Below are 15500 nucleotides of genomic sequence, written 5' to 3' on the forward strand. Positions count from 1 at the left end.
ACCTTTAGAGTCTGACCGTCACACCAAACCTTCAAGCCAGCTGCCTGATGAGAGTAGAGTTCCTTTGTCTAGAAGACCCGTAAAATGGCGCCGAGTTGCCCGATGAAGTGTCCGTTGTCAGCAACACCAGACGTAGTAGCAACTTGGCCCCGTGATTCGTCGTCGTAGACCTCTCGGTGCAGCGTGGCGGCAGGGTTGATGAAAGGGTTAGCTCTTACTGTAGCATTCCAGCCGGACTTTATTCAGACGATGCACTCCAATAACGACTGATGGGTCCATGGTGCGGTATCAGACCATTTATTGCAGCATTTTACTAGTCACACCGTAGACACGCCATAGAACCACCGTAAGAGCTGTTCGCCTTCCAGCTAGGTGCAAAATAAATGATGATGATCAATGAACTATAAGTTGTGAATTCGTTCTGTGCATAGCGAACATGACCATCGTCTTCAACTTTCAGTTTAGTTCTGCCGTTTTCTCGCAGCGGCGCACAGCATCATGGGAGACCAGAGTTTTTCAAATAAAGGACACATAACAAAAGGAAGTGTAATTCGCTGTTAATATCAATCAGGACTGTACTTTAGGCACCAAATACAAATCAATAATGAGCACCATACAAATCAATAATAATAAAAAATATTATGACAAAATTATATGGGTTATTTACACCGAATGCCATCTTCTGTTCGACGGTCCTTTCACTCACCGAACGTCTCTCTCTGGTTGTTCGTCGTTTACTTCTGCCTCGCCGGGCCCACTTGACATGCTAACTCTGTGACTTCCAACTTAAACATCCCATCCCCGTCGCCAAACTGTCGTGTATGAAACACTAATACTGTTCTAAAACTGTTTAAGTAGATAACTGGAAAGTGCACACGGTAGACTTATGACAGTAACGTAGTATATTTATTATTACGCTGTAACAACCTAGCTATCCCGAGTAGAGCTGAGTACCAAGAGAACGCCCTGGTGGCGATACTGCCTTATATACTCTTCAGGAACAACCAATAGCTGACCTCCACCTCATTCAGCACCAATCATATTTGAATGTGCACATTCAAAATCAACCAACCCACACTGGTTAATATTCTGTGTTGGGAACACCACAGCAAGCTCTGACCCAAAAGATGGATGAACAGACGGAACTTCTGAAAAACTGAAAAAACGCGTTGAAGCCAACACAGTGGCAACTACAGAGAACAAGGAGTGGGTCACTGTGCTTCGAAAGGAAATCGGGGAGGTGCAAAATGAAAACAAGACGCTAAGGAATTCATGTGTGGAACAAGCTCGCTACACAAGACCAAGGAATTTGAGGCTGATTGGTTTACCAGAGAAAGATGGAGAAGACACAAGAGAAATTGTCATTGGGATTCTCACAGGTAGTCTGGTCAGTTAAGGGCAAATATGGGGTCAAGGCTGCAAAAAGTCATTCACATTTGAGCCAATGTTTTTCTGTTAATTTAGGGTCCAATAAAGAAAAAAATGCAAGGAGCCCAAAATTTTAGGTGGGGGAAGTCTCTGAAATGGCCACGCCCACTTTTTAGGCCTGGAAATCAGTATCTCGGCTCCTGAATGTCGCAGAGAGCTGATCATGGGCTCAAAAGAAGCAGAAGCACCACATTTATATAAGCATTATGAACAAACATATACCCCAAAACCTTTACTTTTTCAGGTATTTACAAAAAACTAATTTTCACTGGTCACATACATGGCCACGCCCACTTTTTAGCCCTGGGACTATATCTCAGGCTCAGCTCTCGGAGGTTGCCCCGAGTTGATATTGGGCTCAAAAGATGTGGAAATAACTATTTATATTAGTGCTCTGAACAAATATACTGTATGCCCTAAAACCTTCACGTTTTGAGCTATTCATGAACATGTTCTTTTTTCCATTGAATTGATCAGCAGCATGCAATCAACTTTAGCCAAATCTGTGCAAGAAGGCTATACAGTTTGTTTGAGTAAAAGTGTTACATCTACTCATGGAGTGCTAGTATTCAAGTTGACTCTTTGTTATAAGAGGAGGAACCCAGTAACCACCAAAGAAACAAAGCAAACCATGTGAGGTCCAAAAAAATCTTTATTTTAACCTCACACATCCCATCAGACTGGATTCAAACACTTGCTGAGGCACTTGCAATAAATGAGACATTTCATCCCTCTGCCAGCACAAGAACATGAGGTACACTTATTAGATCTGCAACTACACACCCCTGTTACTTGAGACAATGTATCTCTTGTGGAAACTGTGCTCCACTTGACGAAGAGTTCCTCTCCTTCGGTAGTCCAACCCCATTCAATGACAGGGGGACAAGGGAGTTGTAGCAGGCTGTTTCCCCACAGCCATCCTGCCTGGAATGTAGCTCTCAACAGATGCTGTAGAAGCGCATCCTGACTTGGGGGTAGGTCTCTCAGCTCATCATTAACTGAGTGCTTGAACAGCTGGAATCTGAGCTCATCTATACTGACACAGTTGTACAGTCCAGTCTTGTTGTACCAGCTCATTACCCAGGGCTCAATAACTTCCATGCTTTCCTTAACTGTCTCGATACTAGGGCAGCAACTTAGTCCTCTCAAAGCAGCAGTGAGTTCTGTGGACTTACTGTGGTTTATCCAGGCTTTGTATTGAGCAGTCTTTGAGTGGCCAAAGAAGGCGCTCACAGAATCACAGCCACTAAAAGAATGGAACACATGCATGGCATCGGCCACATCTCCACCAAGCTTCTTGTGTGCTTCTGTGATTGAGTAGAATTGGCGTTTGCCAGGAACTGCAAAGTCAACTATAAGTTGCAAGTCATTACATACTGATAGGAACTGTGTAGTGAACCCTAGTAGGATGACTACCACATCGGAGTCGACTGTTCTAACTGTAACTGACTTGATCCCCTTGTTTAGCATGTGCATCACATCGCAAACGATGCGGTTGTCAGCCTCCTCAAGCATATCTATGCTGTCATAAAGCTGGATCTCGACGCTTTCGCCGAAGTTTGCAAGCACCTTTCTGCCGTAGGTGATGCTGAACTCCTTGTCCCAGTTCCACGCTTGTGCCTTAGCAATCCTGGCGAACATTAGATTCAGGGCTACTTTGTTGTCTACATTAGACAGAAAAGCTTCAAAGAATTGCTTAGATTCTGGCATGGTGTCATTCTCACTGAAAGCCATCTGTGAACTACCTGCTGATCCCCGGTTCTTCCTAGTCGCAGTCTTGATACTCATATTCTGGTAGAGGTCAGCCACAATGTCAATACGATTGGCTTTCTTCTCATGACCGATCCTGGCAATGCTGTTCAACACTTTGATTACAAAGTCTTGGAATGTCATGCCTTTGGTGAGAGACTTTGCCATGATTCGTACTTGCACAGACAAATCTATCACAAGTCCTTCTGAGGATGTAGATTGAACTTGTACACCGATGTCCTTAAGAATTTGAGACTTTTGGCTATGATAAATATCTCCATCCTTTGTTGACAAGGCGTCGGGTAAACCTGAAATTGAAATGAATAGTTAAGCTAAGTGTAACTCTTGGGCTTACTGTCAAATCAATTAACTTGAATGTGAAATTGAATCAATGAATATCACTGTATTAAAAATCTGGTAAGACTTAAGTAACATCTAAAATATTTGAATAACTGACTTTATATCAATTAGTTTCACCTGTGAATTCACCACCAAATAACTTCCTTGTCTCTTCTTCTCTTGATCTGCAGGCCTCCTTCAGCTTTGCAAAGGTTCCTTTGGGTGGCTTGACTTTTGCACATGAACTTGGGAGTTTCAGGGCATTTCGTGAGATGGTTGCATTGACATCCTTCTTACTTAATACAATTCGCTCCTGCACAAACTGGTCATGCTGAGTTTTGCCGACTGTAAAGACAAAACTGGAGTCTTTACTTATGACATCTGGGAAGGGAATGGATGAGTTCAACCTCATGAACTGAGCTTCATCGAACGGGTTGGTAAGGATACCCTGGTACACCTTGAGTGTGTGGCTTGAAAATGTTTCCTTGAAGGAATCCAGCATTTCTTTGTGCCCGTGTGATGGATCTTGACCTTCGACCTCATCTAGGTAGCGCTGGATTTCGGGTAGCGCAAGTTCGAGTTTCCTGAAGAACTCTTGATCTTCCCGATTGATGATATCGACATATCCAGTGTCAGACTTGATGACCTTTATGTTATGTTCCTGCTTTTGATCACATGCAATCTTTGAGAATGGGTTGTCTCTGGTGTTTACTGTGAAAGAGCCTGAAAGAAATTCCTTGAACAAGTATGGGTGTCTCCATTTGAGCTCTTTGAGATCCTGAAGAAACACTGATGCCCATCTGGCATAGTGTGTATGATCAAGTGCAAAGAAAAGAGGAATGAGCTGCTCAAGTGCACTGATCATCATGATGAAGTTTGCCTCTCGAAAGGATCTTATGAAGATAAGAACCTTCTTGATTGTGTCAACAACATTGTTCCAGTAGTGAAACATGGGGCTGTTTTCATTGGCCACCCAGTTACTCCAAGTCAAACTGTTGTCCTCTAGACGTTTTGCCTGAAATGCTTCATCTCTCTTCTTGGCCAGCACCACAGCCAGGAGTTGAATACAGTATCTAGCCTTCTTTATGGAATTCACATCGCAGACAGCAGTTGTCAGACCTGTGATATTCAGATTAGCTGAGGTTAAGATGGTATCAAGGCCAGTTCCTTTTATCAACTGCCCAACACAGACAAGAGAAACCTTCTCAAGGTGCAGCCCACCCATGAACGCGAAGTATGAATGAGAAAACTCTTCCCCCATGGCCCACTGTATCATCTTCTTGATGGCATAAAGGGGCTGATCGGATCCACCCACTGCAACCTGGCCTGGGTTAAGATATCTTGTGTATGATACTGCTATTCTCATGACATGGAGCTGAAGACAACTAAGATATTTTCTAAACTCATGATTCGTGTGTGTATTGTGCTTCATGCTTTATAACATAGGCAGCGAATGAGATTCATGTCAAATATAGCTTTTTACAACCTTCAGGAGCTGATACGTGAAACGTGACCAGTAAAAATTAGTTTTCTTAAAATATCTGAAAAAGTAAAGGTTTTGGGGTATATGTTTGTTCATAATGCTTATATAAATGTGGTGCTTCTGCTTCTTTTGAGCCCATGATCAGCTCTCTGCGACATTCAGGAGCCGAGATACTGATTTCCAGGCCTAAAAAGTGGGCGTGGCCATTTCAGAGACTTCCCCCACCTAAAATTTTGGGCTCCTTGCATTTTTTTCTTTATTGGACTCTAAATTAACAGAAAAACATAGGCTCAAATGTGAATGACTTTTTGCAGCCATTTTGCCTTAACTGACTAGACTAAGGGGTTGTACCACTGTCTGCAGACCGGCTGCGTGGGACGGTGGATACTGTTCACCGCCTGGGAGCAAAGGGCAGCGCTGCTACCTCCAACAACACACCGAGGCCGATTATAGTCCAATTCGGGATGACGTCTGGAAGAGATCGAGAGATGCGAGAGTTTGCAGCTAGATGCACATACGCTTCAAAGAAGATTTCTCCAAAGAAAATCGGGAGGCTCGTACCAAACTGTGGCCGTTGGTTCAGGATGCTAGGAGAAAGGGAAAGAGAGCTTTCCTGAGGGAAGGTTACTGATTGACAACCGACGAGTAGACCCTGAACATATGTTTTTAGGGTGCCACTGTTGTAAACAGGTATGCTGATATTGTTATATTGTTCACTTTGTTCAAATTGAATTTAAGGTTATTGCTCTAAACATGTCTGATAAGGACTAAATCACTCATTCCTGCGCATCCTTAAATCTTTTGCACATTTCTTAAAGGTTACTGACTAGTTAAATGTTTTCTTTTATATCGTTAAATACTAGGAGGTTGAAAAATAATGTGAAGCGTAAAGGCAACCTTTCTTTTTTTTGTAAGGAGCAAAGGACAAATTGTGTGTTCTTGCAAGAAACTCATTCAGTTAAACCAGACACAAAATTATGGAAACAGCAATAGGGAGACTCCGTTTTCTTTAGTCATGGGACGTCACATTCGGCTGGCGTAATGATATTGTTAAACTGGTTCCCTGGAAGTGTAATTAACCACAGAAGTGATAGTAATGGTCATTTGCTAATGCTGGTGTTGGAAATTAATAAGGTAATTTTTTTCTTGTTATGTGTATATGGGTACAACAGAAAAACCCAGAACAAAAATTTATTTGCATCCCTGAGTAAGTTGTTGGACGAATGGAAAGTGTCTTACACAACTGATAAAATCATAATGGGAGGAGACTTTAATGTGGTTCCTGATCTCTGGTTTGACCGTCTTCCATCAAGGGGACAGTGTCATAATTATGATGAAATCATAGTTGAATTGGTCACAAAAGCAAGTTTGACTGATTATTGGAGAGTGAAAAATCCCACTACTACTCAATATACCTGGTGTAATGCATCTAATAATGGCCGGTGTTCAAGGATAGATTATTGGTTGATCTCAAATACTTTAGTCAATGAGGTCTCTAAGTGTGAAATCTCTGCTTCACCTCTAACTGATCATTGTGTAATCTCATTGTCCTTCTTGTTGTGTAGGAATGCGTCTAACCTTAGCTCTATCTGGGAATTCAATAATAACCGTTTGGAAAATGTAGATTTTTGCACAGAAGCCAGACAACTGGTTAAAAAAATTGCTGAACTGGAAATGTCCTCCTTGAGTAAATGGGAGTGGTTCAAATTTAAAGTTTACTTATTAAAATAAGTAAATGCTCTTCTAAACTTAAAAAGCAGAAACAGCGAGACATTGTAACTGATATTAACAGATCATGTTATAAAACTGAATTATCATTGGAGGAACAAGCTAAATTAAACAATCTCCAATCCCAATTGGATAATATATATTTGGAAAAAGCAAAGGGAGCATTTATTCGTTCACGAGCTTGATGGATTGAAGAAGGGGAAAAACATCGTCATATTTCTTTAGTCTGGAAAAACAAAGACAAACCAAAAAGAAATCAAAAGTTTCTTATAAATGGTGTTACTATTGAAAATCAAGACCAAGTAAATGAGGAAATAAGAACGTTCTATAGTAACCTGTACAAATCCAACTTTTCCAAGGAAAATTGTCTGTTGCTTTTTGAAAAAAATTAGAGAATTTAATAAAATGATGGATGATGGATTTAAACAACATATGGAGGATAAGCATAAGATTGAAGAGTTGGATAGAGCAATTCTGTGGATGTCTACTGGGAAGTCACCAGGACTTGACGGTTTAACCGTGTAGTTCTACACTTTTTTTGGAGGGATATGAGAACTGCTCTATAATGCCTTTTAAGAATGTATTTCAGCAAAAATACTTTCTCCCACTATGAAGCAAGGTATTATCACCCTAATCCTGAAACCCGACAAAAATAAACGTTCACTAGACAATTGGAGACCGATAACCTTACTAGGTAACGGTTACAAACTGTTGGCACATGTTAATGCTAATCGATTAAATGAGGGCTTAACACAAATAGTCGATGAATGTCAATCAGCCTTTATAAAAGGTAGAAGTATACGTAACCATACTAGGCTCTTACGTGATATGCTTGATTATGAAGACTTAATTGAGTTTTGTGTTATTTCTTGATTTTTATAAGGCATTTGATACCATCGAACATTCCTTTTGCAGTGTAATTGAGATGTTTTACACTGACATATATAGTTCTGTATCTTTGAACCCTGGAATGACCCCTAGATTCAAGGTACAACGTCGTATTCATTAAGGGTGCCCAATATCACCAAACTTGTTTATTTTGACCACCCAGTTACTAATAATTCTTATTAATAACAATCCCGAAATTCAAGGTATTACTATTTTTGACAAGGAATTTAGAATTAGTCAATTCGCAGATGACACATCAATTTTCTTAAGAAATTAAGAAAAGCCCTTAACACAATTTCATTATTCTCTAAGGCATCAGGATTATCCCTTAATATTAAAAAATGGGAATTACTTCCCATTCATTCATGCACAGATTCTCAAATTGCTTCAATTAGAGTTGAGTCTGAAGTTAACTGTCTAGGAATAACAATTTCTAAAAAATGTCATTAGAAGAGAAGACATTAATATTTCTAATTGCATAACTGATAGGAAGAAATCTCTCAGTCACTGGCTAACCAGTGATCTTACTGTTTTTGGTAGAGTCATCTTATCTAAAGCAGAAGGTATCTCCAAATTAATTTATCCATGTCACTCCCTATATGTTTCTCCCAATAATATTAAAAAAGCCAACTCATTTATATTCCAATTCATATGGAAAAATAAAACCCATCATATAAAGAGATCACAGCTAGTTAAAGAGTATGATAAGGGTGGTATTAAAGCTTTAGAATTTGAGTCAATGGCTGGAACTCTTAAGATAAAATGGCTAAAAGCATACTTGACACAGTCAACTTCTATGTGGTTTCACATACCAAGGTCCTTGTTTAAAAGATTGATGGGCTTGATTTTGTTTTAAAATTTGATTTTGAGGTAGGCAAGATTCATATCAAGTTGTCAAATTTCCATAGACAAATCCTTCAGTTTTGGAAAATGATATTTAGCCATAATTTCTCTCCTCATTGTTCAACTTAACGGAACAATAGAGTGATTACAATAAATAGGAAATCAATATTTAAGAGTAATTGGTATGATGAAGGGATTTTGTTTGTAACTGGTCTATTGGATTGCAATGGTAACCTTTTGGACGATATGGCCTTTTTATTAAATACAATTTAAATTGTACTCACAGGGAGTACAGTAGGATTTGCAAAGCAATTCCTTTACCACTGATTCAGTTAATCCAAAACATCTTAATATACTCAAATGTTAAATCGGTATTGCCAAATTTAGTGATTAACGATTGTACTTTATGTGATAACAAATGTAATAATAAGGTGATCAGTGCTATTCTGAAATCCAAAGTGTTTCATGATTATAATAGAAAGTTATTATCACCCTAATCCTGGTCCTAATGTGGAGACCTTGTCTATTATGGTGAAAGCACATTCTAAATTTATTAAATGGCCCATTTCCCCAAAGGTAAAGGAAACTCACTTTAAAATAATTCATAAGGTCTACCCAGTTGCAGATTTTCTTAAGAAAAAGTTTAAATTTGAAGTGGATTCCTGTACATTTTGTAATGCAACAGACAAAACTTTAGAGCACATGTTCTTCTATTGCCCTGTGTCTAAACGATTTTGGGTCGATTTAAAAAATTGAATATCACTTAAGGTAAATGACATTCCTTTCTTTGAAATTTCTTATATGTTGTTTTACATGGATAACCTAAACGCATCTATTTCTGATATGATTAATATCATTATTCTTATGGGTAAATATCATATTCATTGTAGTAAATGGAGAAATAGTAAGCCCTCTTTTGTTTGGTTCATAAATGATTTCAAATTATTTTTCTCATCTCTTAAAAGAATGTATTCTAACAAAAGAAAGATTTATGGGGATATATCTCGTTTATTGTTGTTTTGATTTGTGTCCCCATGGGTTACGCCTTTTCTTCTTTGCCCAGTGATTTAGAATTTATTTTTGTTCATAAACTTGTATATGTACCTTTGTAGATCCTCCCTATTCTTTTTTTGTTGTTTTGTTTGTGTATTCTGTCAGCATTTGTTTTGATTTTGGAAATATCGTGATGTGTTATGTATATGGCTTATGTTTCCTCTGCGAGTCATTGTATTGTAACGTGCATGGATAAGAAGACACGCTGGCCGCTGGCTTGCGAGTCTGACCCTTTAGTCTAGCGGTTAGCGATGTCTCCTGCGGTGCGGGCGATACAGGTTCGCCTCCCGGCCGCGGCAGTTGCTGTGGTTGCGTTGTCTCCCGAATTCGCTACAGTATGTTTTTCGAATGTGTAAAAAAAAGAAAGAAAAAAAGTCCACTTCTCTACAATGGCCAACGATTTCTACTATTCCCAGACTACACCGCGACTGTTGTGAAGAGGAGCTCATTAGACGAAGCCAAGAAACTCCGAGATCGCCAGGGGGCAAAATATGGCCTGATTTTCCCTGTATGATTTAAGATTACACACAATGGCAACCACTCCGTGTTCAACACTCCCAAAGAAGCAATATCATTTATCTGGAGCAATATCCTGGTCACCTAGTAATCAGCTCATGTTGGTTCAATGTTATTAACCGCATACGGTAAAGTACTATGGCAATATTACTGACGTTAGCTTCCTGGCCAAACAATTAGCTATGCTAGCTGACTGACTATGGACTAGCTCTGATTGCTAATGCTAGCATTACCTGTGTACCAAAAAAACGCTGGACTTTTCTTTTACTACTAGCGTTACTTGCGGGTAAACATAGGCAAAGGGTGATAGTTGACATAGAAATGTTTATTTACTCGGTGATTATTGTATTTTGTTTAACATTGCTAGTATGATATTCGGCCTGCTGATTTATTATTAGCCGGTCTTGCTATGCTAAGTTAGTTGTTTTTAGCCACCTAAAATCAAGTCAAGTCAATTTATTTTATAGCCCAATATCACAAATTACACCTCAGCCTATAATCAGCTGTTCACTGAAACCTCCGGCCCATACTACATATTTGGTAATAAAATAGTAATTACATGGAGATGATACCAATTGTATAAATTGCACTTTACAATATTACCTGGCTGATGCTAGACAAGCTATCACTGCCTGAACACACTGGAACTGTGATATTCTTGTTGTTCTCCCACTGAAATGGTTCACTAAAGTTCCAAAGTGCCGACATATGTCCACTTGGCAGGACTCTTAATTGTTTGCTTGTTTGCTAAGGCTGTGCAATAGCATGCATGCCCCTGTTGGGGTTGGATGTAGAGTGGTGGAGGTAGGGAAAGAGGGATTTGGGGAGGTGGGAGACAGGATATGGGTATTATGTTGTTTTTGCACCCTTTTTTTCTTTTTTCTCCCCCTCCCCACCCTTTTCCCCTTTCTCACTTTACTCATCATTTATTTTTTTATTTACTCATAATTTTTACTCATCTCAGCAGTCTGCCTTTCCTCTGCTGGTCTACTGATGGTAAACATGTTCCCTTTTATTTGTCGTACTGACTGAATCTCTCTCTCCAACTTTGTTAATAGATGTACATGTCCATTATCTCCTGCATACAATGTCACTAACATCTGGACCAGGGAGTGGCATGAGTAGTTCAGTCAACTGCACCAGCTGGAACGTGAAAGACCTCAACCTGCCTGTAAAAAGGAAAAAGGTTCTGACTCCTCTTAAACACCTCAACACTCAGATGGCATTCCTCCAAGAAACGGACCTTCACGACTCAGACCAAGTTTGGCTTCACTGGGTAGACCAGTTGTTCCCCTCGAAGTTTCAGTTGAAATCCAGAGGGGCCACTATACTGATCAACAAAAATATCCGTTTTCGATTTCAAGGGTTGATGCAGATTCAAAGGGTCGTTACATAATTGTCACTGATCAGATTTATAATGGTCTGGTTATTCTAGCCAACATCTACTACTGCTACTGTCGGCTGCTCCCGTTAGGGGTCACTACAGCAGATCATCCGTTTCCATTTCTTCCTGTTCTCTGCATCTTCCTCTGTCACACCAGCCACCTGCATGTCCTCTCTCACCATATCCATAAACCTCCTCTTTGGCCTTCCTCTTTTCCTCTTCTATGTTCCCTATTTATTCTAGCCAACATATAGTATGCTCCAAATTGGGATAATATGCAATTCTGTAAGGATTTTTTTATCCCACTTACCTGATAATAAACACAGTCTTATTCTTGGTGGGGACTTTAACAGTGTCTTATCCATTAGTCTTGAACTAGCTCAGCAAAACCTGCCCCTCTTTCTATATGCTCTTGTTAATACATTTCTAAACTCCTAAATCACACGGCTCCTAACTATTTAATTTTTCCCTATGTTCATAAGACTTACTGTCGGATTGATTACTTTTTACTGGACAATAATTTGCTCTCATTGGTTAAAAATGCAGTTATCAGGCTGTCGTAGTCGTAGTCTCAGACTGCGCCCCACTGACTCTTGAGCTAACTTTACCAAAACAACCCTTATCTTGTTGACTTTGGTGCTTTAACTCTCCCCTACTCTCTAACGAAGCTTTCATCACATTTGTGTCTAATCAAATTATTTCCTTTCTCGAAATAAATCAAACCCCAGACGTATCCATGGCAACTTTATGGGCGACATTAAAAGCATATACGAGGGGTCAAATTATGTCTTACTCTGCCTATATCCGAAAATGTAAAATGCAACATATTAATGTCTTACAGGATGAATCCCGGTGATAGAACTTATGCCACGTCCCCATCACCCAACCTATATTCAAAACATATTTCACTACAAACAGAATTTGAAGTTTTGTCGGCTGGACATGCAGAGCTTCTCCTTTTGAAATTGTAGTCCAATAATTATGAACAAGGAGAAATCGGGTAGAATTCTTGCACATCAGCTTTGCCAAGCATCAGCTCGTCAATCCATAGTAGAAACTCGTACTCCTTCGGGTATAGTCACTACCAACCATGATGAAATAAATGATATATTTCGTAATTTTTATTTAAAACTTTATGCTTCTGACCTCCGTGAAGATCAGTCATTAATGGATTCTTTTCTCCCAAAACTTGAGATCCGTTCCGTTGATGTGCATGTTAAAGATATACTTGAGGAGCCCATCTCTGAAACTGAAATAATGCAAGCAAATTGGAACCATGCAGAGTGGCAAGTCTCCGGGGCCAAACGGTTTCCCATCCGATTTTTTTAAGAAATTTTCAAAGCTTCTTTCCCCATTATTGGCCAAAATGTTTGGCGGACCATTCAGCGCTCACTCTCCCCCTCCATCATTATGTGAGGCCTCAATATCTATATTGCTCAAGAAGGGTAAGAATCCTCTTGATTGTGCATCTTACCGACCTATCTCACTACTTGATACTGATGTGAAGATATTGGCTAAAGCCTTAGCTCAGCTCACTGGTTAGAGACAGTGCTTCCAGTTATAATTTCCCCAGACCAGACTGGATTTGTCAAAAACAGGCACACTTTTTTTCCAATCTTCATCATCTTTTTAACATTCTTTATTCTAAGCCTTCTCAGACCCCAGAGGTGGTAGTATCATTTGACGTATAAAATGCTTTCGACCGGGTGGAGTGGGACTACCTTATTTTTACTTTGCAAACATTTGGTTTTGGTGATAATTTTATATCCTGGGTCAAATTATTGTACTCGGGGAGTCCAGGTAGCATAGTGGTCTATTCCATTGCCTACCAACATGAGGATCCCGGGTCAAATCCCCGTGTTACCTCTGGTTTAGTCAGGCTTCCCTACAGACACAGTTGGCCTTGTGTGTGGGTGGGAAGCCGGATGTGAGTATGTGTCCTCGTCGCTGCACTAGCGCCTCCTCTGGTCGGTCGGGGTGCCTGTTAAGGGAGGGGGGGAACTAGGGGAAATAGCGTGATCCTCCCACGTGCTACGTCCCCCTGGTGAAGCTCCTCACTGTCAGGTGAAAAGAAGTGGCTGAAGACTCCACATATATCGGAGGAGGCATGTAGTAGTCTGCAGCCCTCCCCGGATCGGCAGAGGGGGTGGATTAGCGACCGGGATGGTTCGGAAGAGTGGGATAATTGGCCTCAACACATACAAATGATATAATCTCTTCCTTTTTCCATTTAGGCAGAGGAACAAGACAGGGGGGCCCTTTAAGCCCTCTGCTCTTTGCAATAGCAATAGAACCTCTGGCCATAGACCCGTGTGCCCTGCATATAGTGCAGTATGGTATGTACTCCCGTAGGATTTTTGTGCCAAAATTGATTTTTTTGCTGTTTTGGCTTCTATAGGGACCAAACTGTCAGAAAATGATGGGTGCCAAATTTTCAGACCCCCACCCCCTTTCTGAGCGCCCCCTATCTAAAATAGATGGTTCAATATGTGAAGAAAAAAAACTTAATCCCAAGAAAATAGATAGCATAGTTTCATTCTATTGATTCTGTTACATCTAGGCATGCTTAAGAACATACTAAAAATCTAGGAAAATCTACCTCCTGGAAATGCATCATTTTCAAGATGGCATCCAATATGGCTGCCAGGAGCTTAAAATGGCTATATCTCAGTTTCTATTCAAGCTAGAAAGCTGATTTTGGTGTCTAATCTTAGGTTTTTGGGCTCAAGGAATTCAACTGAATCAGTGAAATTTCCATCATTTACTTATTTATTGTCAAATCCAAGATGGTGTCCATCCTACGGAGATGTCCCATTGTACTAAATTAGGTAAAAACAACAAATTTGCCTTTTTTTGTGAAAGGGAACATAATAACTGTCATATTTAATGTGAAAAATGGAAAACATTTATTAAACATGTTTCTATTATGTAAATAACCACACAGTAGTCGAGTAATCCAGTAAGACAGGTTTATCTTTCAGTTAAGCATACTGTATGTTGTTTATAGCAGCATATACGTGATGACAAGCAGCAGTAAAACGTTGCACTTAGTATCCAATTGAAAAAGAAAGTTACTCTATGTTGCGCCAGTAGGTAAATAGAGAGTAAGAAAAAGCTGCTAAATTCCCCAAAAACATAAACAACAAAACAAAACAAATACAGGTGATGATAAAGGAATTTAAATAATACTTGATGATCTATTCATCAGCATTGTCATCTTCTGGAATGTACTCACTTGTTGTGTTTGCACAGTCTCCACCATAACATTTGCAGAGAGGAGTGCAAGGCAGGTGATTCTTTGAGCAGCTGCACTGTCCCTTGCAACCTACTTTGCAGCCACATTTGATTAGCTCAAGTACTGCCTGTGGTGCAGGGAGGGCAAGACACCTGACTGGAACATATCCGCCACTCACTGAACTCCATCCATTCTGTTCGATTGGTGGAAGCTCAGGGCAATTCGTCTTGTATGACTTATCTCGCATTGTGACATAATTGGAACGTAGGATATGGGGTAGCAATGCAGCACGAGTTGGAGGTAGCATCTCACCCTCCAGGTTCTTTGATCGGAATAGTTCCTATCTGAGTGATGGCAGGGTTGTTGGACCTTTTGAGCTGTAAACACAGCACACAAAATTCTCTAATGCCTTCACCAGTGATGGGAGCTCACCATTGATAAGCTCAGGGGGAATGGAACCCTTGCCAAGGTCCTTGAAGCAGTCAATGGCAGGATCATCATCATCAAGCTTCAGGTATGCGTTGATCCACGTCTTTTTGGAGATTCCAACAAATTTTCCTCCCCAGTCAGTACCAGAAAAATTGTGCAGGCCAAGTAATCCCTGACATTTCTGACGTCCAATAACTTGAACACGCTCAAAAACATTTATTTCCCGTTTCTTTGCACCTTTGCCTGTTGAAAATGTCAGAGAAGTTGGAGTTGCACTGCATTCACATGATACTAAATCAAGTAGCAGTAAGAGGACATCAGTGTCAGATGACCAAACACATATGTCTCGTGAGGCACCATTGGCAGCAGAGGCAAGGACTTGATGAGGTATTAGGGTATCACCCTCTTCATGTGTGTGTGCCTCC

This window comes from Lampris incognitus, chromosome 5 (genome assembly GCF_029633865.1).
Source record: "Lampris incognitus isolate fLamInc1 chromosome 5, fLamInc1.hap2, whole genome shotgun sequence".
NCBI classification, from domain to species: Eukaryota; Metazoa; Chordata; class Actinopteri; order Lampriformes; family Lampridae; genus Lampris; species Lampris incognitus.